At 39.4% G+C, this 26,393-nt stretch overlaps 1 long non-coding RNA gene and 1 pseudogene across 2 annotated transcripts; one reads left to right on the forward strand and one right to left on the reverse strand.

Moving 5' to 3' along the window:
- Window positions 1-8,356: 8,356 nt before the first annotated feature.
- On the reverse strand, window positions 8,357-10,475 carry LOC141419287 (glycogenin-1 pseudogene; annotated as a pseudogene).
- A 400-nt stretch (window positions 10,476-10,875) lies between these two features.
- On the forward strand, window positions 10,876-24,270 carry LOC141419198 (uncharacterized). Of its 2 annotated transcripts, none has more exons than XR_012443855.1 (6): window positions 10,876-11,328; window positions 12,435-12,670; window positions 13,010-14,245; window positions 15,070-15,200; window positions 15,836-15,944; window positions 23,528-24,270. It is a non-coding gene; the product is annotated as an uncharacterized lncRNA (long non-coding RNA). The 2 variants fall into 2 exon arrangements; XR_012443856.1 differs by having other exon boundaries at window positions 10,882-11,328; window positions 13,010-13,227.
- Window positions 24,271-26,393: the final 2,123 nt, after the last annotated feature.

Genomic DNA, 26,393 nt, shown 5'->3' on the forward strand with positions numbered 1-26,393 from the left:
CACATTTACAAAACACACCAAGCCATGAGACTGTACTCTGCACTCCATAGAATCCAGAGTCAAGACTCTTGAATTTATGGTCTTCAGTCATGCAACATATTAATGTAACACCACATTCCTAGCTTCAGTGAGAAAAGTAGCTCCTTTGGTCCGGAGAACTGTTTTTAGTTATAAGAACTATATACAACACATTTCTAATACTCTGTGCAACAACATAAGAGATATACACAGGCTGAAAGAGGACTGTGCACATGAGCTGGATTAATAAAAAATTCCACAGCAGGTAGGAAATGCCCAGTCACACACACAGCTTCTTATTCACAGCACACAGACCTGTACTTGTCACAACCATGGCTGTGTCCAGAAATGATATCTACAAAGCCCACAGGGCCTAGATTGCCCAGTGCACTGCATGGACATGTACAGAGTTAAGATCCTTGTTTGTAATGTTACAAATATGGGACATAAACTAAAAGAATTCATGGCTTGAAAAATCTGGCTTCTTTTGCTTGGGTAACCAGAGTGAGCAACAATGCTGACCTGGACTACAGTCCTCACTTCAGATGTCAGGATGGAAAATCTTTAGATGTTGTGTTTTAGGAATTTATAATTAAATCATCTTAACTCCCCATCTCATGTTTTATTACTTTGGACAAAAAAGCCCAATTTAAATTCTACATCTCAACACACAGAGTGTTATATCATTCGTTTCTTTTAATTGTAAGTTCAGTTATATTTAAATGCTGGAAAAATCTCCTTCCTCCTTCATTTTAGTCCAGATTTTCTACTCTGTGTGTTATAAGTGCCATACTTCATGAACTTTTATAAAGACAGGTGGGTTGTCATAATGGACCACAGTTTTATTTGGACAAGGAGTGACCAAACTCAATGAGGAACAATGAGCACTGGGTGCTCAGCGTTAAGAGAAGAAACACAGTTCTGTGCTGAGCCCCAGTCTCTCTTCCCCTTGATCTGACTCTCTGATAGCATAAGTGCTATGATTTCCCACAAACTACTAAACCACCTGTGAATAGATTTCACAGAGTCTGCCTGTCCACCAGAATTCTCAGAATATATCGCACATGACCTAAAGTGATGAATGTGTTCTAAAAATGTTTTCTGTGAAATAAAAATGTCATCCATTCATACTTGTGACCTTAATAGAGGATCATTTCTGGTGACTTAGACAGTAACTGCTGTACAGGTCTATTATTTAGCTGATCTGTTCATGTCTGTTGCTTTGTATGTGCCATTGACAGTACCCGGGCACAGCTCGGATGGGAAAACATCATGACTGCCCTGGCAACTTTGGTTGAAGTGGGGTATTTTCCACCTGAAGCCACCAGGAGATTCAAAAGCAAGGAGAGGTCAAAGACAATTCATGTCTCCAACATGTAGAGTAGGATATGCTTAGGACCTGCTTAGGGAGGCATCAATGTCAGTGTGACCGGGTTGAGAAGAACATTCTCTAGTGTAGGTAGGTTCCTACAGGGGTGTCTCTGAGACTAAATAACATCTGTCATCTATGTTCTAATGACATCCTCAATCTAATATTGTAAAAACTATTTGGTGTACTGAAAAGAAAAGTTTCTCTTAAATAATTAGCATGTCTTCAGTATTTATGAGATATGAACAAGAGAGCAAGAGAACTGATACTTTATAGATACTTTCCCACCAAATTGATAGCCAGGCATTTGTTTTGCCAAGCAAAACAATACTGTGTTCAGAGAAATCTCAGGCCACATCTTGGCAAAACAAAACATAGGGTACCACTCATCTTCACAGTATTATTGCATCACAGCCTGGCAGCATTAATCTTAACTTCATTGCACATAAATAGCACCCCTCTTTGCAAACCCTCCACAGAAACTGACATTCATATAGTAAACAGCAAAGGCAAGATAATTCTCAAATCTAAGGTTAACTGGAGCTGGGCACTGGTGGCTCACACCTGAAATGTTGTCTGCTTAGGAGAAAGAGCCAGCGTCTGGCTTCAAGACTTGAAAAAACCCATCACAAAAAAAGACTGGTGGATTGGCTCAAGGTGTAGGCCCTGAGTTCAAACCCTAGTACCACAAATAAAATAAAGTTAACTGCAGACTTTCTGGGTAAATACAGATTATTCTATCATGCCCTTTTAAAATGATGGGTGTGTTTGACATTTTTGTTGTTGGTTTTCTGTTTTGGGTTTTGTTGTTGCTTTTGTTTAAACAGGTTCTTGGCATGCACCCAGGCTGGCCTCATAATCCTCCTCTATCAGCCTCTCAAGTGCTGGAATTTCAAGCATGTGCCACCGTGCCTGACTGTCTTACTTTTATAAATAGAAGATTCTAAATTAATTCATAATGTATAAGTTTTATCATCCACTCATAACAAAAAATCATAGGAAATTCTACTTTACATACATGATGTGTCATTCATCCTATGAATAAGCATCATTTCCTATATTTCTAAAGGATATTGTGTCATCCTTTGTCTTGTTGCAAGAAAGTTACATCACATGAAGGAGTTTGTCTTTTGTATTCAGAAATAAGACAAAATGTTGGAAATCAAGGACATTAATTTTTGTATCCTTGCCCTTTTATCCTTACAGCACTGTGAAGCAATAATGACATCACATGAGCCTGATTACTCTTCAGTTCTTATCACAGGATGTAGGAAAATGCCTGGGAAATTTTTACCACATTGTTCTTCAGACCTTCATGTGTATCTTCTCATGTCAGGAAATCTGCTAAGGTTCTTTTCACATTACAGTGTAGAAATTGGAAGCAGTGAGCTGGGACAATATAGTAGAGCCCTCATCATTGTGTCTTCTCTTTACTGTTTGATGTACAGTGTCTTGCAAGCCACTGTTACATATATTTTGTCTAGTTTTTTACAAGTGGTAAAGCATGTCTACTCCTTATTAGTTTTTCCATGCTATCTTCATTAATTCCTACTTTAATTACGCATTCATTATATACTCCTAGCTGTATGTTTCTAGTTAGCAATGTTGAAGTGAATAAGGAATAATTTGAGTGAACACTTCACAAGGATGACAGCAGGTGAGCTGGCATTGGTGGCAACAAAGAGAACATCAGCATTAACCAATTACAGCATCTGTAGGAGCCCCAGTGAGGGTCACCTACTGTATGTCAGTCAGTCAAAGATTTGATATGATTCTAAAAAAGATGATATCTGTGTTAATTAATGTCTTACACACGTAATAGTCCTTTTTTGGTTGTATTAGAGTTTAAACTCAGGGCGTCACGCTTGCTATGCAGACACTCTACCTCTTGAGCCACTCCACCAGCCCTTTTTTGTGTTGGGTATTTTCAAGATAGGATCTCCTGAACTATTTTCTTGGGCTGGCTTCAAACCATGATTATCCTGATGTCTGCCTCCTGAGTATCTAGGATTACTTACGTGAACCACCGGCACCCAACCATAATAGCTTTTCTGTAGTTGTTGGAAAAGTCATCCTAGAGTGTTAATGACATAAGTTTTATTCACTTAAAAGTAAAAGCAGTAATGAAGTTAGTTCATAAATGCATGCACAAGTATCTTGATATTGTTATTGTTCTGAATCATATTTGGACTCAGAGTCTAGGCTGTCTTCACTTCACCCTTGCTGGCATGACTAACACAGTGAAGCTTTCTCAATGGAAATGTCCATACCATTGATGCTATTGCACATACTTTGAACCTCCATGTTTACGGGGATTTTCTAGATATCTTTCTGTTTCAGATTTCTAGTTTAGTCCCATTTGGTCTGAGAGCATACATTTTCTTACTGCATTCTTTTAAACTTGGTTATTTATTTTTCAGTACTGGGCATTGAACCCAAAGCCTCACCAGGATAGGTAAGTACTCTATTAGTTTAGACATGCTCCCAACCCTTTTGTTTGTAACTTTACTCAGGCAAGCCTCAAACCCTGGGTCCTCCTACTTAGGCCCACAATAGGTGGGATTAGAGGTAGGTTTGTTTTGAAATAGGCTCTGTTAGCCCAGGCTGGTCTAGAACTCAGTATATATCCTGGGCTGGCCTCCAAATTGCAATCCTTCTGCCTCTGCCTCTACCTCCAGAGTGCAGGGATTACACGCATGCACCACCATGCCTGGCAATGTTTAGGGATGTTTTATGGCAAGAATATGGTCTAAAGCCAGGCCCAGTGGCTATATCTGTAATCACAGTTTCTAGGGAGGTGGATATTGGGTAGATGGTGGTTCCAGGCCTGCCTGTGCCTGTGCCTGTGGTCCCAGCTTTGTGGGGGGCCATAAGAATAACAGTCTGAGGCTAGCCCCAGAGCAAAGACATGACAACTTAACTGAAAAATAACACAAAGACTCGGGATGTAGCTCAACTGGTAGAGCAGCTGACTTACAAACATAAGACCTTGAGTTCCAACCCAGGGTCTTACGTTCCAGCCCTGCCATTAATTAATTAATTAATTAAAAGAAAATATTATCTATCTGGATGGATGGTCCATAATAAAGACTTAAGAAGAACATATATTTTGCTATTCTAGGATGAAGTAGTAGTTCATAGATGTGATTGGTGGTGGTATCAAGTTCAACTTTATCCTCGTTAATTTTCTTTTTTGTTGTTGTTTGAACTTAGGACTTCATGCTTTCTAGGCAGACCTACTATCACTTGAGCCATGCATCCAGCTGCTCACAGATTTTCTGTGTGCTAGATTTGCTGGTTTCTAATACACAGGAGGTCTCTAAGTACAATAGTATATTCACCTATTTCTTCTTGTAGTTACACCAGTTTCTGCTTCAAGTAGTCTGAACCACTGTTTTTGGGTTCATGAATGATAAAAATTGTTATGCTGTGTTAGAGAACTGACCCTTTTATAATTATGTAATTTGATTTGTTGTCCCTGATAAATACATATACATATGGACATTGATGTTTTTATATAAACCTTTATAGATGAGACCAGTAATATATGGTATGAGAAGGAGACATTAGAATTATTACTGCAAGGTGCTCACAATACCCATGAAGCAATCTAGCATTATTTGAAACACAGTTCGACTTGTAAATGTCATATTGCAAAATGTAGGGAAGATTGTTGGAGAAGGGCCCCAGTTCTTTCTGGATATTTATCAGAGTGTTTCATTCCTTGCTGCCTCAGCTTCTGCCACATGGAGAAATTTTCATCGAAGCTGTGACTGGAGAAAATTTGCTAAGGACAGAGAATCACAGTATATTGTCACATTATCAGTGAGGCAATATCTCTTCACCTGCCAATATTACATTACTTAAAAACAATCCCACATCCTGAACATCGGGATACAGTGTTGTGTAACCCACCTGTGGGGATCATTTAGTGCCGTCATCAAGTATACTTACTACCTGAGATCTGTCAACTCCAAAGGAGTTTCTAAGTCTTCACTTATCTTTCATGACCTTGGCCCTTTTGAGAGTATTGGGCAGGCATTTTATCAAATGCCCTACCGTATAGATTAGGCTGATGATTACTTTCATTTTGTGATGGTCCCAGTATGTAGGTGAGGCTGGCCTGGAACTCATCAATGTCTTATCAATTCCAGAGTACAAATGTTGCATGTGTTCTATCATGAGCATATGAAGTTGTTTTGTTGTTGTTAGTTTATTTGTTTTGGTGGTACTAGGTTTGAACTTAGGGCATCATGCTTGCAAGGAAGTCACCATTACTGCTTCAGTAACTGCACCACATACTAGTTTTTGATGCTATTTTAAAACATATTTTATCTTCACTACCCAATCATTCATTATTTTTATAAGGGAAGACAATTGATTTTGACCTATTCAATTTTTTTGTGGGCCTATGGTGTGAACTCAGGACTTCACACTTGCAACAAGCCCTCTACTGCTTAAGCTATACCTCAAGTTCATTTTGCCCTGCTTATTTTGGAGATTGGGTCTGCAGAACTATTTGGCCACACTGGCCTGGAACTGTGATTCTCCTCATCTCAGCCTCCCAAGTAGCTAGAATTGCAGGTATGAGCCTCTGGCATCCAGCTTATGTATTCATTTTTGCAAACTAAGAATGTTAAGTGTCAACCATGTGCCGTGTACAACGTTACACTTCAGAAAAAAATGAACAACCAAGAAATTTCTCCTTTATTTGAGATATCAGTCAAGTAGAAATTTGATCAGTCAGGCAATATAAATCAAATCAGAGCAAAGAATGAATTAACTAGGAGCTACAAATCAAATTACATTAATAAGGAATATACAATATTCTGAAGAAATCCATAAGATATAAGTTCATGCAATTGGCATTAAATGTTCTTAGAGGAAGCAACTTATTATGATTGAATAAAAAAAAAAGTAGCAGGGCCAGCAGGATGGCTGTAGTGGTAGAGTGCCTGCCTAGCAAGGGTGAGGCCCTGAGTTCAAACCCCAGTACTGCCAAGAAAAAAAAGATTAAGCAACTGAAAATCATACAAATTTAAAGCTACAGCAGACAAAAGAATGATTAGCTTTTCAGATAGAGACCAGGACAGGAAGAGCAGTGAAAACATCACAAGAATATAAAGAACTTTAATTCCTGTTAGTTTGTTTGGATTTGAGAGTTTTCTTTGTGGTGATTCTGTTCATCAATCTCAGTGGAGTCTCCATTCTTCTTTGTGCTCTAACACTTGAGCCACCCTCAGCCCTGTTTTTGTGTTGGATATTTTTGAGATAGGGTCTGGAGAACTAATTTCCCAGACTGACTTTGAACTATGATCCTCCTGATCTCTGTCTCCTGAGTTGCTAGGATTACAGGCATAATCCACCAGTTCACAGGTTACTACAGGTAACATCAGATAGTATACAGGTACTTTCAATATACACAACTTTTAAAAAAGCATTTCATCTTTCGGCCCTGCAGTGTATAGAAAACTGGTGGAGATATACCCAAAAGACTGTTACTCCAGAGGCACCTGCACATATCCATGTTTATTGCGGCACTATTCACAATAGCCAAGTTATGGAAACAGCCAAGATGCCCCACCACTGACGAATGGATCAAGAAAATGTGGTATCTATACACAATGGAATTTTATGCAGCCATGAAGAAGAACGAAATGTTATCATTCACTGGTAAATGGATGGAATTGGAGAACATCATTCTGAGTGAGGTTAGCCTGGCCCAAAAGACCAAAAATCATATGTTCTCCCTCATATGCGGACATTAGATCAAGGGCAAACACAACAAGGGGATTGGACTTTGAGCACATGATAAAAGCGAGAGCACACAAGGAAGGGGTGAGGATAGGTAAGACACCTAAAAAACTAGCTAGCATTTGTTGCCTTTAACGCAGAGAAACTAAAGCAGATACCTTAAAAGCAACTGAGGCCAATAGGAAAAGGGGAACAGGTACTAGAGAAAAGGTTAGATCAAAAAGAATTAACCTAGAAGGTAACACCCATGCACAGGAAATCAATGTGAGTCAATGCCCTGTATAGCTATCCTTATCTCAACCAGCAAAAACCTTTGTTCCTTCTTATTATTGCTTACACTCTCTCTACAACAAAATTAGAAATAAGGGCAAAATAATTTCTGCTGGGTATTGAGGGGGGGGAGAGGAAGGGGGCGGAGTGGGTGGTAAGGGAGGGGGTGGGGGCAGGGGGGAGAAATGAACCAAGCCTTGTATGCACATATGAATAATAAAAGAAAAATGAAAAAAAAAAAGAAAACTGGTGGACTAAGACTAGGAAGTAAAATGGGTTAACACCATTTATGATATGTTTATTTATGTTTCATTAGGCAGTGCTGTAAAAAACCGCCTTTACCAGAAAGCAGAATTGTCACTCTGCCAGTCTTTGGGAAGTTTTGAAGTGCAGGTCTAGTGAAAGGTACACAAAGCAAGTAAAGGAAAGATGCCTTGTCTCATTCTAAGGAAGATACATTGGAGCCTGGTTTGCAGCATTTTAAAGTTCATATAGCCATTTTAAGAGATTAAAATTGTGTTTGCTTTAAACATTTGTCATCAATCAGCACAACTGAGAGTTTCTAAAACATTAGCTAAATAAGCCCACATTTAAAAAGCAGAACATTCTTGGGACACTAGTGGATCACACGTAATTCTACCTACTTTGGAGCATGAAATCAGAATTGTGGTTTGAGGCTAGTAAGAGCAAATAATTTGCAAGACCCCATCTCCAAAATAACCAGAGCAAAATGACTCACAGGTTTGGCTCAAGCAATCAAGTTTAAAGCCCAGAGTTCAAACCACAGTCCAACCAAAAAAAGACAACACTATTCATTTAACAGAATTAGTGCTTTACAACTTTTGTCTAGTTCTTTCTTGCTATCCTGCAAAAACACCTTCACCTGATGAGTTTGTGAAAGCCTCTAACATCTGTAACAGACTATTCTAGACCTAGCTCTAAATTCTAAGTGTCAGAAAAAAAAATCCTGTGAAGTGGGTATGTCCACAGAAAAATGAGAGTGCTTCTACTGAAAGTATCTAGTTTTCTCTTAATGTTATCAATGCAATCTGCTCTTGTGTAATAAGGCTGGCCTTACTCCCACTGCTCCTTCATTCTGCTGAGGGTGCAAAAGGCTACGATGTGGCTGGGACCTCTCTAAGGAACAGGTGTGATATGGCTCCTGCAACATGTTCCACATTTAGGTATGAGCAGATGTCTTGGACAGCCCCAAGTGTGGAAGGAGAGGTAAGGCATTGGTGATGACAATGTCCCACCAGAGACTGAGAAACTCTGGGTGAGTTATGGTGGGACCATGGCACTCAGTTTTGAAACCTTTTGATTTGAGAGGGTACATATCATTGAAGGGTTTGATTCATCCCAGAAAATGCACAACATTGACACTAGCACCAAAGACTTTTAAAGTGCTGGAAGTTAGGATTATATAGAAATTCTGCTTATGCTTATGTTGTAGATCAATGATAGTTATTTCTGATAGCTACTGTTGACCACTTGTTTAAAATATTTTGAAGAAGACCTGGTCAAAATTACCTTTCTTGGAAGCAAGAAACAGCAATTGGTTATAGGCTTCAGCTGAGGGCTGATAGATAAAGACATGAGTTGAAGCAGACAAGCACCCCATGTTGTGTGCTGCTGACAATTCTTCTCTGCTAAAAGATCATCAATATTTGGTAGCACCAGCATGTTGCATCCATGAATATAATGGATGAATATGGTAAGTTCCCATTTTTTTTTTGTTTTTGAAATTGAAGTGTCTTTCTTACTGCCTAGACTAATCAACAACTTCTAGGCTCAAGCAATCTCCTTTCCTTAACCTCTCAAGTAACTGTAACTACTGGCTTGGGCCACCAGCGGATTGTTTTATTAATGATTTTGAATTGCACGCTTTCATTCATTTGGAATATTAACCCATTTTGAGATATGCAATTAGCAAACAATTTCTCCCATTCTCTATTTTCCCCATCCCTCTGTTGAATTGTGCCCTTAGAGATACCCAGGGAGTCTTAATTTTGATGTATTCCAGTTTACTTATTTTTCTTTTTCCTTAGGTTTTGGTGACATATCCAAAAGATCATTTCCAAATCCAATGTTTAAAAGCTTTTTCTCATAATAGCTTTATTGTTTTAGCTGTAACATTTAGGTATTTGATACATTCAGAATTAAGTTTTGTATCTGATATAAGTAGAAGATGCAACTTCATTCTTTCTGATAGGTATAGCCAGTTTTCCCAGAACCATGTGCTGAAAAGACTTTCTTTTCTCCATTGAATGTTTCTGAAACCCTTTCAAAAACAAACCAATGTGAGGTGTCATTTCCTTAGGCTTGTGTATTTAACATGCATTCTAAAAATGTTGTTACAGGGATGGTATATAACTCACTGATAGATCATATGCCAGACATTTTCAAGGTTTTGGTTTAGAATTTTATTTTTTTCTTTTCACCATTCCTAACATAACTTGCAGGAAAAAATGTGGGAAGGAAAGTAAGTAATTGTGCTTTTCCTACTAGGAGTATCAGACACCTTTATTAAGAAGACCATGAGGCTAGGGAAGAGTTCAGGAAATGTATTTTCTGAAGAACCTGTGGGGGAGGGAGAGGAAGAGGGAGTGGGTGTGTGTGAGAGAGAGAGAGACTTTAAGAAATTGCTAATTGACTTGCATTGTACAAGAAATGTTCAGAAAAGCCCATGGGGTGAGAGGAAGAGGGAGAGAGAATGTGTATATATGTGAGGGAAAGAGAGAGAGAGAGAGAGAGAGAGAGAGAGAGAGAGGATTAATTTTAAGAAATTGGCAATTGGCTCACTTGATGCTGGAAGTCTGATAAATCCAACCACTACAGTTGTGATGTCAATCTGAAGTCTTAGGGAAGAGTTGAAGGGTAGAATATGAAGTATTTGTAGAGTCAGAATTGTCTTCATTGGGTGCCTGTCTGTACTACTTAGTGAAATCATCTTAAAGTAAAATAAAAATGGCTGAGAATAAAGCTCAGTGGTAAAGTGATGCCTTACATGCTGAAGACCTTGACTCATTCCTAGCTCTGCAAATAAATCAATGAATACTGACATGGTTGTTATATGGAGTAATTTTAATGTGCCTTGAAAAATACCTTTTGCATTGAACACAATATGATGTAAAATAAGTTAGGTGCAAAAAATAGAATCTTACATAAAATTTTTCATGTTTTGTGGGTTTATTTTAATTGTTTTGTTTTTTGGTGCTGGGAATTGTTCCCAGGGCTTTTTGCACGCTAGGCAAGTGCCCTAAAACCGAGCTGAATACTCAGCCCCTCATTCAGGCTATTTTCCCCTTCATTTTTCAGAATATATTTGTTGTATAGGGGGGATTTACTATGGCAATTACAAATGGGCGTACTTGTACACTGGTTAGATCACCACCCCACCATCGCCCCCCTCAACCCCCTCCACCCTACTTAAAGCAATTGCAAGATGCTTCATTGTTCTATTCTGTATACATATAAGAAACCCACCAACAGTATTCCTTCACCTTCATCCCTAATTCACCTCTCCTCTCCTACAAGTTCATTTAGTCTTTCAAGATGTAGTCCTCTGGATTTCTGCTGCTAAATATTTAATTTTATCATGAAAAGGATTCCCCTTCCAGTCATACATACTATGAATATTTCAATGTCAGTGGCCTTTTTCCATTCTTACTGGTTGCAGGGTCCCCTGCAATGTGGCAAATCAGTGCGCATGCGCAGACTGAGGGGGTGGACTAGCGTGCCTGCATCTGAGGGGCGGGAGGAGCCTGCAAACTGGCAAGTCCTTTGCAGAGAGGAGAAACCGCTGGACACGCCTGGTGCGTCAGCCTGCGGAATGGTCATCCAGGCGATGGAGCGAGTAAAGTAAGCAGCTCCAGTGACTGCTTTGAGCCTTGGGAACGTTCCTTTTTGCTTAACAGGTATTTGAAGTTTGTAGGACTTGGAGATTGTATAACCTGGGAACCTTTTGAGAATTAAAGTTGCTGGTTCAGCAGAACCAGGCTTGCTGGCTTGGGACTCAGCTGTTCCGCCCTGTGTTATGGCAATAGTGTGCCTGACACCTCTGCCACAGTCCTGTCAAGTCATGAGGGGTCTTTTTTGGGTGGACGTTTGTCCTTCAATTCTGAGGCTGTTACTGTGGATGGTTAGTGGAGATGTGTGGGAGGAGGCGGTGTGACATCAGAGCAGCTTTAAGGAAAGATGCGTGATTCTGCACTTTCTGGGGTAGTATGCCTAGCTGCTGGCCAGGAGAGAGGGTCATTAGTGTTTCTGCCTGGCACTGGGTGGGGCGGGTTGACACAATGATTGCTACTGGGATGCTTGAATGATGGTTCAGTGGATATTTGAGGGTGAGAGCAGGGTGAGGGGTAAGAGGGTAGAGGGGATTGAGGGGTAAATGATAAGTGGGTGTTTTGTGGATGTAAGTATTTCTGAGATGAGTGGGAGAGGGTGGATTGGAGGTATATGTGTTATGGCAGTGGTGGTCACAGTGCAGGCTCTGGTCCATGTGATGTATTGTGAAAGGGTGATGTGGAAGGTATATTATGTAGGGGACTTGGGGGTAATTTGGGGATCACTTGAGTGTCTGAAGCAAGTGGGAGGGTCAACAGAATTACCACTGTGGTGTGGAGCCAGAGGGGTGAGAACGAGGATGCAGCAGGCAGAAATAGAGATTTTATCTTAAGGTAATGATAATTTTTCTGTGGCCTTGTGGTGGTCCCATATTGTGATTGTGCTTTTTAAAAAATCTAACCCACCCTCACTATGCAGATGAATGTGCGAAAGTGTTTGGGTTTGTTTCCTTGTATATTTTACCCTTGTCTTACAGTCACTCACTGTGGTGGCTATTATTGTATAACATAGGGAAAGGTATGTAAAACTTGTATGTAGGAATCCCCTGACAGTTGTGGGAGGTGAAGCTACAATGGAAGGTCTTTTTCTTTTCATGGCATTTTCTAGGGTTAGGAAGCAAGACTTGAAATGTATCTCGAGAATGCAGTGTGATGATTTGTGTGATTCCCCAAAGGTGGCTGCCTATGCAGATGTGCCAGTCTGCAGAAACACTGCCGGGTAGAGGGCCATCGCCCCCTCTCACAATAGAGAAGGGGCAAGGGCAAGCTGTGGGTGTCTGCTAAGCCCCTGCTGGAAATTCAGCCACTCCTTCTCCAAAGCACAGTGGTGCAGACAGGAGCTGGCCTAGAGTGGATGACTCCCCATCCCACAAGCAACCCCCTCCCAAAGTGCTGCAGTGCAGGAGGCTGGGTAAGCATGCGCAGCTGGGAAACTTCTGCCCCTAGCTGCAGTGGGGAAGGCAGATCAGTGGGGGTTGTGTAACTTCAGACTGGGGAGAATTACCGCCATGTCTACACCTGGTGCCAAAGCATTCTACTCATTCCCTCTCCTTCCTCAGTGTTACACTGCAGGGGGAGGGCAAGAAGAATGTCTGCAGTTTCCACTTAGCTTGGCTGGCTTGAACCTGCTCTGCACTGTGCTGCAGTGCAGCCAAGGAGGGAAATGAAGGAGGGGCCAGGGATTTGTTAAGCCTTCACTTGGTGTGTGGTGGCAGATATCCTATGCCCCTGCTTTTCTTTTCTTCCCTAGGCTGCTGTTGTCGTGGTCTACAGGTTACCTCAGGACCTACCGTGCTGCTTCAAGCAGCCTGTGCCACTGCTAGGAATTTAATTTTTTGTTTGTTTTGTTTGTTTTTTTGAGACAAGGTCTCTGATGGAGCCCAAACCTGCCTGGACTTGTGATCCTCCAGCCTCAGCATGTTGAGTGCTGGGATTACAGACACGGGCAACAACTCCTTGTTGTTTAAGGTTTGTATTCAAATTAAACATTTTTTGCAGATTCCCTCCTCATTGAATTTTACAGTTTGCTTCTGTATTTTAATTGAGGATTCCATAAGCCCTTAGAGGGAAATTACATAATGGTGTTGGGAGAAGGATTTACTGCACCCCCTTAAATTGTTGAAATAGAAAAAAAAAGAAAATATCCTGAAAAATATGGACAATGTAGTACCTTTTTTATAATTAGACATATTTTATTCTGACAGGGTTTCAAGTGTCTTGCATGGTTGTACTAACAGCATATCTGATTACTTTACCTTTTCCCTAGCAGCTTTTCTGTATCACATATAGGAAGGTCTGAGGGTGATTTTTCCCCATTTTTAAAATTAGGTTATATTCGTTGTACTGGGGGAGTTCATTGTGACAATTCCAAATAGGCTTATATTGGACATTGATTAGATTACCCTCACTGTCTCCCCCTAGACCTCCACCCCATCCCACTTAAAGCAATTGCAAGAGATTTCTTTGTTCTATTTCATATAAGTATATGAAACCCATCAACCATATTCCCTCACCTTAATCGTCGTTCACCTTCCTCACTCCCGTAAGTAGCCCCCTCCCCCACCCCCACACTGAGGGTGATTTCTAATCTTGATTATTTGGCCTGTTGGGTTTGCAGTGATGTTTTGAGAAGCAAGAATTGTACCCTAATCCTTTGCACAGATATAAGAATAGATAAATAGTTCCCTTCACATCAGGTCAATAGTGGTTTCTCAAGTCTTTCCTCAAGGCACCCGTTCTATGAGTGCTTAGGGTTTAACAGCCGCCATGCCCAGGACTCTAATTTCTTAAAGAGGCTGGGTTCTCTGCAGAGTGGCACAGCCGTGCATGCGCAGAGGGGAGGGGTGGTGCGGGCCTCAGCTCTAGGTGAGACACTGAAACTGACAAGTCGGCTGGAGACAAGAAATCCTGCGCAGAGATGGAGGACAGCTGGCGATGCCTGAACCTTCACCTGATGACCAGTTACTGAGGTGGTGGGGTGAGCAAGGTCAGCTGCACGTGGATGGATACTCTCAACCTGGGAAATATTCACTTTTTTCATCAGTTATTCCATATTTTATTTATAACGTTGGAAGTTTGCAGAGCCAAATACTTGTCATGGAAGAACCAGAAAGGACACCTTGGAATCTTGGGACTCAGCGCATTGCTGTGGCACTGTTGTGCTGCATCCTCACTCCCCTCCATCTATCCTGTCATATCACTATAGATCCTTCAAATCTCAGGCTGTTACTGGGGGTTGTATTCATGTGTAGGGAGGAGGGGGAGCGACCATGAGTCAGTTAGAGGGCAGATGTGTGATTCTGTGTACTTTGGAGGATGTTACACACCGAAGTGACTCACTTGAGAGAAAGGTACATTAGGTGTCGCTGGTGGGGGCGGTGTTAGTGGGTGGTGGGGAAGAGATGAGGATGGGGAGTGTTGACATGGTGATCATTGCAGTGCAGTAAGTTGGAGGTCATGAGGACGTTTGGGGTGTGAAGAGAGGGTGCACGTGAGCAGAAACCACTGTATTGTAGAGGGGCAAGAGTGGGAAGGAGGAGAAGAGGTGCAAAATATATAAGAAAGAGTATTAATTTTCTGGGATTTGGGGTAGTCATTTTGCATGCTGTGATCATGTTTTTTCAGATATTTATTAATTTAATTTTTTGGCAGTACTAGGGTTTGAATTGAGTCTGAGGCTTCTCCATAGGCCCTCTACCACTTGGACCATGTCCCTAGCCTTTGTTCCCCTTTGACAATTTTATTATGTTTTCCTGTGTTTTTTTGAAGTTTGCTGACATTCCTAAAACCGTTACTTTGATTTTTTGTCAGCCCATTCATATTAGCTCCATTTACACAAGATGGCTCAATGGCCGTTTTCCTGTTTCGTTGGTGAGATTAAGTGTACCTCAGTGTTCTTCCACCTGTGGTCTTATATCAAGTCTGCACATTTGATGAAGTAGGTATGTAACTGTAGTCTTGCAAACAGGCTTTTCCTGGAATTCTTTTCACTTGTAAGCCCATCCTAAGATTCTGGACAGTACATTTGGTGTGGTCCCTAAGCCCAGGTTTACTGCCTAAGCCTGGTACTTCCCAGCAGGCCCTGTGCAGGACAGGAATCCTATGTCATCACATCACAGACTGATGTGGTAATAGGCTGGAATCCTGTGGCAAGCAAGGTGGGTGAAGTTCTAGTACACTCCCACATCCCATGGTCACAATGTCCTACCTACCACTGAGGGCTGACGACCGCTGCCCCAGTCATTGTTGTCCCCAGCAGGAATGCAGATGGTAGATCACATCTGCCTCGAAGGGGATGTGGTTGCCCTGCCAAGTACTAAGGCAAGTCTAGAGACTCAGTCCATGGTTACTCGCCTTGAATCTAGGGGTTATGGGAATGTGCCCATTGTTCACTTTAACTGTAATGGACTGATTATTAAAGCGTAGCTCACTTAACTATTCCCCCAAGGAAATGCTGTATTGTGTTTCATGGTTTTGAGAGATAACCTAATACTGTTTCCTGCCCTCTTCCACTTTATTATTGTGCTCTAACCAGGTATCATCTTTTATCTCATATTTTTGTTGTTTTTTTTTTCAGACAGGGTCTCACTGTGTTGCCTAAGCTGGCCTGCAAATTACCACATAGTCCATGCTGACACTGAACATGTGATCCTCCTGCTTCAGCCTCCCAAAGGCTGGGCTTAAAGGTGTGTAACACCACACATGGCTCTCACCTCATTTTCATAGTCCTTGTAAAAGTATTTTCTTGCATAGTTGTTCAAATTGAAATCTCTGTTGAAAGATAAGCAGTAGAGAATCCTATTCTGCCATTTTACTGCCTTTTTATTCACCTGTTTTCAATTGAGATATGTCTTTTTGATTTAGATTTGTAGAAATTTTCTATATATTTTGAACTATAGATCCTTAACAACCATACAATTTTTCAAATATTTTGTCAGTTTGGGGGGTTTTCTTTTCTTTTCTTTTAAATAGAATAGTTTGAATCATGATGTTTCTTAATTCTAATGAAGTTCAGTTTATCTTTTTTAATCACTTGTGCTATTGGTACATCATAGAAACCACTGTCTAAGCTGAGATCTTGCAGATTTATTTCTATGTTCTCTTCTATGTGCATTGTAGTTTCTGCTCCTATATTTATGTTATGATCTATGTTGAGTCCATTATTTATATAGAATGTGGGAGGCATCCAGCTTCCATATATATGTATAATCATTTTCCCAGACCCATTTGCTGAATAAAATATGTTAACACACTGAATTGCCTTGACATCTTTGGAAAATTCACAGACCATAAATTTAAGGGCTAATTTTTAGATACTAAGTTCTATTCACCGATCTATATATGTCTTTTCTTATATCAGTGCCACAATGCTTCTTCATTACTATCACTTTGTAGGAAATGTTGAAGTCTGAAAGTATAGTTGAATACTGAAAAATCATTCCTGTTTTTTTCATTCCAAGACTGGTTTTACTCTTCTGGGTTTCTTATATTTCCTTGTGCAATGTAGAGTCAACTTGTCAATTACTGCCAGAACAAAGTCAGTTGGAATTTTGACGGCATTGAATGAATAGATCAGTTTGGGTAGTATTGCCATTCTTACTGTATTAAGTCTTTTGAACTAAGAATATGGCATATTTTCCATTTATATAGATCTTTATTTTTCAGTGTAAATGTGTTATAATTATTTAGTTAAATTTATTTTTTGGAATGTTATTTTTCTTAGCATTTTAAGTGGAATTGTTTTCTTAGTTGTATTTTTAGATTTTTACTTGTTAGTTTTTAAAAATAAAATTGACTTACACATATTTGCCTGTCCCTCCTGTGTAGCTGGAATTACAGGTATGCACTAACATACCCAGCCAGATGTTAACAAAAAATTCTAGGAAAAGCCAGTTAGTGTGCACAACAGGTGGTTTTAACCTACTTACAGATTCTATTGTACATACATTGTACAGTTATTTTAATCAATAATTATTGCCATATTGATCTGGCTACAAACAGATTGGATGCCAAACAATATTTAATACTTAGAGTCCGTTTCTGCTCATTCAACCTAGAAATAAGTCCTTAGGCATGAAGTTTTTGGCAGGCCAAGGTGAATGAATGATTCATGTAGAGAAAGCCTAGAAGAATCAACAAAAAATTGCAAAAGTTAAGAATAACAACAAAGGATTCTTACAACGCCCTATGCAGTAATCTAAGAGGTGGGCATAGACTGAGGAATCAGCACATGTACTTGATACAGAGAGAATCCTGCAATGTAGAGGACTTCCCAGGCACACCACACAGTTCAGTGTCCACACCCAGAGCTCTCTGCTGGGCAGCTCCAGGCCTGTGGACAGAACCACGCCCAAAAGTCTCCAAAACTATGGGATGGCAAACTGCACTGGCATGAACATCCACACTGAAGAAACTTTCCTTCATGACCCACGACCACGGGTGCATTCTCCACACCAATCTCACAGCTTCAGTGATACCATGTGCTCCTTGGCCCTAAAGACCCAGAGTGCGAAGTAATGTTGGGAGCAGGTTAGATACTTAGGTGCTGTTATTTTGACCCCTCCAAGTTCATATTTAACTCTGATAAAGGATAGACAATTACATTTCAACTTAAACCCTGAGGGTTACTCATGCATTTTAATTTTAAATCTTTTAAAATTGATGCATAAATAAAGGAAATGCAAATTAAAACCACACTAAGATTCCACCTCACCCCTGTTAGAATAGCCATCATCAGCAACACCACCAACAACAGGTGTTGGCGAGGATGCGGGGAAAAAGGAACCCTTTTACACTGTTGGTGGGAATGTAGACTAGTACAACCACTCTGGAAAAAAATTTGGAGGCTACTTAAAAAGATGGACATCGATCTACCATTTGATCCAGCAATACCACTCTTGGGGATATACCCAAAAGACTGTTACTCCAGAGGCACCTGCACATCCATGTTTATTGCGGCACTATTCACAATAGCCAAGTTATGGAAACAGCCAAGATGTCCCAGCACTGACGAATGGATTAAGAAAATGTGGTATCTATACACAATGGAATTTTATGCAGCCATGAAGAAGAACGAAATGTTATCATTCGCTGGTAAATGGATGGAATTGGAGAACATCATTCTGAGTGAGGTTAGCCTGGCTCAAAAGACCAAAAATCGTATGTTCTCCCTCATATGTGGACATTAGATCAAGGGTAAACACAACAAGGGGATTGGACTATGAGCACATGATAAAAGCGAGAGCACACAAGGGAGGGGTGAGGATAGGTAAGACACCTAAAAAACTAGCTAGCATTTGTTGCCCTTAACGCAGAGAAACTAAAGCAGATACCTTAAAGCAACTGAGGCCAATAGGAAAAGGGGACCAGGAACTAGAGAAAAGGTTAGATCAAAAAGAATCAACCTAGAAGGTAACACCCACACACAGGAAATCAATGTGAGTCAATGCCCTGTATAGCTATCCTTATCTCAACCAGCAAAACCCCTTGTTCCTTCCTATTATTGCTTATACTCTCTCTACAACAAAATTAGAGATAAGGGCAAAATAGTTTCTGCTGGGTATTGAGGGGGGGAGCGGGAGGGGGTGGAGTGGGTGGTAAGGGAGGGGGTGGGGGCAGGGGGGAGAAATGAACCAAGCCTTGTATGCACATATGAATAATAAAAGAAAAATGAAAAAAAAAAAATTGATGCATAAAAGCAGAAACATGCTTTTTTATGGGGTACCATGTGATATTCAGATATAAGTGTATGTTGTGTGATGTCTCAATCCAGGTAAGCATATCAATCTTTTCTAGCATCATTTCTTTATGGTAGAAACACTGAAACACTTTTCTTCTAACTTTGTGAAATATATGATACATAATTGTTATTTATAGTTAGGCCCCTGTGTGACAGGACACCAGAAATTCTAATTTCTATCTAATTTATTTCTATTTCTATCTAATTCTTTTTCTATCTAACAGTCTTATTTCTATCTAAGGTAACTTCATACCATCTTTTTCTCCCTCCTCCTCATATTGTCCCCAATCTCTGGTTCAACAATTTAGATTGCACACATGAATGAGATCATATCGTAATTTTCTTTCTTATCAAAGCTTATTTAATTTAACAGAAATGTTCACTAGTTCCATCCATGTTGTCTCAAATGACAGGATTTTGTCCTTTTCATGGCTGAATACTTTCATTCTTCCATTAATAGTACTATGTAATCCATTCTCCTTTTATGACTATTTTGATTTTTTCCACTTCTTGGCTATTAGAAGTAACACTACAGTAAGCATGGGATGCAAATGTTATTTCAACATACTGATTTCTTTTCCTTTGGATGAATAACCAGTAGTAGAATAATAGAACTGCTGGGTCAGACAGTATTTCTAGTTTTAATTTTCTGAGAAAACTCCATGCTACTTTTCATAATGACTGTACTCATTACCATTCCCACCAACAGTTCATCGGGGTTCCTTTTGCTCCAGTCTTCTATAGCATAGAGTTAGTGTTGTATGGTGACCGTGTCCCTGTCTTAATGCTACTACTTCTGCTGGCCACCATACCTTTGAAGGGCATCCTGCTTCTAGGGAAGAGAGGAACAAAGCCTTGTTTATTCCCAGCAGTCCTCCCTACTTCAGGACACTGTTTTCCCAATGTGTTACCACTTCATTCAAAAGAATTTCAAGAAAGGAGATGGCAGAAAATGGGTCCCTCCAAGGTCACCCAAAGAACCACCCTCCATCATCACCACAATATGTTTTATAGTGCACCTTTGTAGTAATCCTAATCCCCACTCAGCAATTACTGATATGATGAAGTTTACTTGGCAATCATTGATCACACCCATTTTAATAGTTTTTCCTTTTCTAGAATGTCAAGTAAATGATATCATAATGCCTTCAATGTGTATGGCTGGTTTCTTCTTACTTAGAATAGTGAATATAAGCCAGGCACTGGTAGCCTATGCCTGTAATCCTAGCTACTTGGGGGGCTGAGATGGGGAGGTTCTCATTTCAAAGCCAGCTTGGGTAAATAGTTTGTGAGACCCCCATCTCAAAAATAACCAGGCAAAATGGACTGGAGAAGTGGCTTAAGTAGCAGAATGCCTGCTAACATTTGCCTTTTATACCTATGATAAATTTTGAATTATTAGATACAATGAAAAATTACAGTAGACATTTATGGTATGTAGGTGCTCAATAATTCTAGAAATTATTGGTAAAGTTACTATCATTTCCCCATTAAATTACTTTGGCACATAACTCAGAAATCTCATCATCTGTGTGTTGATTTATTAATAGCTGCTTCATTGCCTCATTTATTTAAATTGCTGTCATTACATAAATCCCACTCTATTTTGACTAAAGCTGCTTCATTTTAATCCTTGAATTAGGTGGTATGTGCTATACAGTATTGTCCATCCTTTTTCTAAATTCATTTGACTAATCTACATCCTTTTCCTTCTCATATACCTTTTAGAATCCACCTATTTCTAAACATTAATAGGATGTTGATTGGGTATCTAGCAAATGTATGAATAAATTTATAAGAATTGGCCTGGTAATCATGAGCCTTCAAATTCATGAAAGTGCCATATTCCTACATTTACTTTCATCATTTTTAATTTAGCTCATCATTGTCTTATAATTTCCAGAGTAAGAATTTTGCAGGTATTTTGTCATAAGCATATCATGTTTTTTGTTTGTTTTATCGATACTGGGTTTTGAACTCAGGGCCTCATGATCACCAGGCAGGCACCCTTACCTCTCGGTCCTTTCCACCACTTACCATATTTTGATGTGATTTTAAAACCTATTTTAACTTCACTACCCAATTGTCCATTATTTTTAAAAGGGAAGATAATTGATTTTGACCTATTCATTTTTTTATGGGATTTGAGTTTGAACTCAGGACTTTTTACTTGCAACAGGCATTCTAGTTCTTGAGCTAAACCTAGAGTCCATTTTGCTCTGGTTACTTTGGAAATGGGGTCTTGAGAACTATTTTCCTGGGCTGGCCTCAAACTGTGATCCTCTTCATCTTAGCCTCCCAAGTAGCTAAGATTACAGGTATGAGCCACTGGTGCTCAGCTCAGCCTATTCATTTTTGCAAACTAAGAATGTTAAGTGTCAACCATGTGCCAGGTACAATGTTACATGTAATTAACAAAGAAATTTCTCCTTCCTTTGTGATAGCAGCCAAGTAGAAATTTGATCCATTAGGCAGTGTATCAAATCAGATTGTAGAGTTAATCAACTAGGAGCTACAAATCCAATCACATTAGTAAGGAATATACAGTATTCTGAAGAAATCCATAAGATGTATGTTCATACAACCAGCATTTAAGGTTCGTAGAGGAAGCAACTTATTATGATTGAATACATAAAAATAAGTAGTGGGGCCAGCAGAGTGGCTCTAGTGGAAGAGTGCCTGCCTAGCAAATGTGAGACAAACACCAATATTGCCAAAAAATAAATAAAAGTAGCAGAAAACCATGCAAATTTAAAGCTTTGGCAGTCAAAGGAAAGATTGCTTTTCAGATAGAGACCAGGGCGTGTACAGTAGTGAAAACATCACAAGAATATAAAGAATTTTAATTCTTGTCAGTTTTTTGGCTCTATTTATCCATCACAATGGAATCTCCATTCTTCTTTGTGCTCTACCACTTGAGCCACCCCTCCAGCCCTGTTTTTTGTTGGCTATTTTGGAGATAGTGTTAAGAAAGTATGGTCAGGCAAGAAACCAAGCAACAGTTAGAGGAGTGGAGAACTCAGATTTTATTTTTATGCCAATGGGCTCAGATGTGTACCTGTGTCTGAGCACTGAACAAAGGATTCACAAGATATTTAAAAGGTAGTGAGTGCAGGGGTGAGGATAGGTAACACACCTAAAAAATTAGGTAGCATTTGTTGCCCTTAAAGCAGAGAAACTAAAGCAAATACCTTAAAAGCAACTGAGGCCAATAGGAAAAGAGGACCAGGAACTAGAGAAAAGGTTAGATAAAAAAGAATTAACCTAGAAGGTAACACACATGCACAGGAAATAAATGTGTGTCAACTCCCTCTATAGCTATCCTTATCTAAACCAGCAAAAACATTTGCTCCTTCCTATTATTGCTTATACTCTCTCTTCAACAAAATTAGAGAGAAGGGCAAAATAGTTTCTGCTGGGTATTGAGGGGGTGGGGGGGAGAGAGGGGGCGGAGTGGGTGGTAAGGGAGGGGGTGGGGGCAGGGGGGGAGAAATGACCCAAGCATTGTATGCACATATGAATAATAAAACAATAAAAAAAAACTACTATTAACTCTACTTGCAAAAAAAAAAGATCAGTTAGAGATGAATCAACGTGGGTTGTAACACATGTGTACACGAAAAGCAATGCTAGGAATCTCTCTGTATAGCTATCCTTAACTCAACTAGCAAAAACGCTTTGTCTTCCTTATTATGCTTATGTCTTTTCTTCAACAAAATTAGAGATAAGGGCAGAACAGGATCTGCCTTGAAGTGAGGTAGGTAGGGGAGAGAGGGTGGGGGAGAGGACGGGGTGGGGGGGGTAGAAATGACCCAAACAATGTATGCATATGTTAATAAATGAATAATTAAAAAAACAAACAAACAAAAAGGTAGTGCAGGGCATCAGGTTACAAAATGTGCTCAGGTTATGGTGTCCTAACCAGTGAGTTAGGTTGTTTAGGTTAATTGGGCTGGTAGTGAGCTAAGGACATAATGTTGTTTAGGTAAGAACAGCAGGGGAGGCCTGCTTTGGAAAGTTTATTTACAAGAAGAGACAAAGAAAGGCGGGAATGGGTGCTTATTCTGCATGGTGCCTTTTATCTTAATCCTGAACTTTTGCATGGCCCTAATAGGTAATTCCTCACAGTTCTGTCAGAGGTTACAGCTTTTAATTGACAGTTTACCATGTTTTATGGTCCTGTTTCAAGGCGATCTTCCTCTTCACTACCACTTGAACCACTTTGCTGGCCCAAGGGTGTCATTTTTTAAATGTTAAATTCCAGGGCTTGTAATGATATCAGTATTAGAATATCTGTTTAGCATGATCCCATGCCTGATTTTTATCCTCAGAATCAAACACACACATAAAAACACAGAGTTAAATTCTGAGTAAATAATGAGTAAAGAAATAATTCGTAAATTGAGGAGAATATCAAGTTTCAGACCAGCCTAGGCTGTGTAGTAAGACCCACTCTCCAAAAATAAACAAACAAAATAAATACATAATATAAGCAGAAAAATAAGATAACCATGCTCTGTTTGGGTGCAGTATAGGTGAAGCTGCTGGATTTTCTTACGTACATGCCAACAAGAACAAAGTCATCACCTGGGGACAAGATGTACTGATGGAGTATTTGGAGAATCCCAAAAACAACATCCATGGAACAAAAACGATTGTCTCTGGCATTAAGAAGATAGCTTATCTGAAAAGAACTTGCAATGAGTAATAACCATGCCTATTTATTACAAAACAGAAATGTCTCATGGCTTTTTTATGTGTACCATCATTTTTCTCATAGCACCAGAATTCAGATCATGAATAGCTAACAGAATATTTTTGTTGGACAGTCCAGAAATAAGCAAAACTGGCTTGGAGTTAAGTGAATGTGGTCTTTCTTTAAAAAAAAAAATCCAGTTAAGTAAATATTGACACTGTTTTCCCTTTCTGAAGATCTGATGGGACTTACTTAGTAATATTCAACTTTTCACAGATGGAGAATCACATCTCAAAACCTAGTAAGGATTGGTTTTATATTGAGATTTATGTAACTGGTAATATGAAAATGTTTAAATACTAGGAAATTCCCTTCACTATCTCAAAACTAAGCAAGACTTGTCTGTATTTCAATTTGTGATCATTTGCCTGATAAAGGCAATGTTGAAAATAAGGAAGCAATGTCGCAGTTTTTGGTCTTGATGACTACCAATTTAAGTAGAAATTCCTTTATTTCAAATGTTACTTTTTACTTATTAATATCAAACAAAGAATATTTAAGATTTCTCATGACAAAAGGGTAACAGGTGATTTTTCATGAACTTTCCATGTAATCTCCCATTGTTCATACTACAGAGTAGAAGAGTTGGTGTGTAATGTACACACAGTTTTGTAGCTAAGGGTTTATATGTACCAAAAGCAGTAATTAAAATTAACAGGACGAATATTTGAGCTGCAGTTGTATCAATTCCACTCCCAAGAACAGACACCTCAGTGATGTGAACTTATAGAAACCAGGCCACACATGCTTACAGGTGTGTGGCAGCAATGTGAGTGATAACTCCAAACTAGACATCACCCAAACATCAAGAATACAAAAGACTCATCAAGTACGGGATAATAATATACATACATGGATATACATATACACACAAGTGTATATTATTTACATATATCCATTATGTAGACTGTGTGGTAAAAAAATCTATCTATATATGTATATACACACACATATATATATATTACATAAACATACATAAGGATAGAATGCTGTCTCTATTTGAAACTGAAAAATCTGGATATGCACACAACATCATGCATGATACTGAACTACCCTCAAAACAGCACCCAGTTATGGCAGTACTGAGGTTAGAGGCAGTGGCCTTCAGCTTGCTAGTGAAGCACTCTATGAGCAAATTCATGCTATAGAGCATTTTTAATTATTTGTGAAAAGTGCAAACATAGATAATCAACCAAAGAGTACCATAAAGAATTGGTCTGCATGCCTGTTGCTCCTACTTTCTATCCACAGTCACGTAACTGGAAGATCTAAAGAAAGAAGTATTCCTGTATGTCAGTTATGACATAACATACAGAAAATAGGTTAATTTACCAACATCTAGGTGCGAGCTTCCAGACACATTCAACCACACTCTTTGGCCAGATCTCTTAAATACACGACAGGGAGGAACTGATGGTGATTGTTACCTGCAAATAATCTGTATCACATTTGATCCCATTGTCTTACCTGGCAAAAATGGTGGGCTTTCCCTAAGCTAATGAAGGAAGATGTTTTCTGAATGCACGCTGGTAATATTCTTGGGCTATGTGTAGAAACACACCTGAAAGAGTTTCCTCAAGAATCCAGTGGTTTTATCACAAGCAACACATGGCATGCATCCTCACAAATTCTGGGAAGGAGGTGAAATTCATTTTCACCTGTTTGGACTCTGGTAGGTGGTCCTATATTAAGAAGAAAAATTCAGAATAGCCGTGAGTGACTAGAATTGGGTAGCTGCCTTTAGAGCGAACAAATTTTAGAAGGTTCATCTCTTCCAAGAAAAACATGTAATATCCTGACACATCAGTAAGAAATGGGAGGGGAAGATGAAATGCTTGTCTGCATGGAAGGGGACCATAACTGACTAACCCGTCAGAGAAAACATGAACCATAGCTGACTTAGTAAACAGCCACAAAGCCTTACCATCCAAAAGCTCTCCTAGTTGAGCTTTATTTCTGGCCACTGAGATTTGTGAGAGAATCTACTCCAATGATTACCAAAATATAAGGAAGTTATGGGTTTCCACGGATTCTTGTTCAGTAGCTCTGGGGTTGCAATTATTGTTCCATCTCTATATCTGATCTCCCACCTACCCCCTACTGCTGGAGAGCATTTGGGTATAAGAATACTAATTTGCATATTCCAACTGTGGTTCGGCTCAAAGAGTAAAATACAAATATTTTTATGATTAAGAAAAAAGTTCAAACTCATCTATGTCACAAGAAGAGGAAGGTTAAAGTGTGAGTATGAAAGGTGAGGATTAACAGGAAGAGGCTAGAGATGTGTAACATTTCCACTAACATAAGAGAAAGAACCTTAAGCATTTTGTGACAAGGGAAGCAAATCTGTAGAGTCAAAGCTAGTGAAGGAGCAGGTTGGAAGTATTGCAAAATTTAATTTCCACTATAATATGTGGAAATTAAATAACAGAATTTGATAAGTTGAGAATAATAGAGAAAACATAAAACCAGATACTCAAAATTCCATTACTTAAATCTAGGAGTCATGGAACATGAGCTTTGTGTTCCTCAGAAAGGAGAGGGAGAGATAGATGGAGGACAGGCAAAGTTTTAGTATAACTTGATTTTTCAGAAAATGTGGTATCTATACACAATGGAATTTTATGCAGCCATGAAGAA

This window comes from Castor canadensis, chromosome 19 (genome assembly GCF_047511655.1).
Source record: "Castor canadensis chromosome 19, mCasCan1.hap1v2, whole genome shotgun sequence".
NCBI lineage: Eukaryota > Metazoa > Chordata > Mammalia > Rodentia > Castoridae > Castor > Castor canadensis.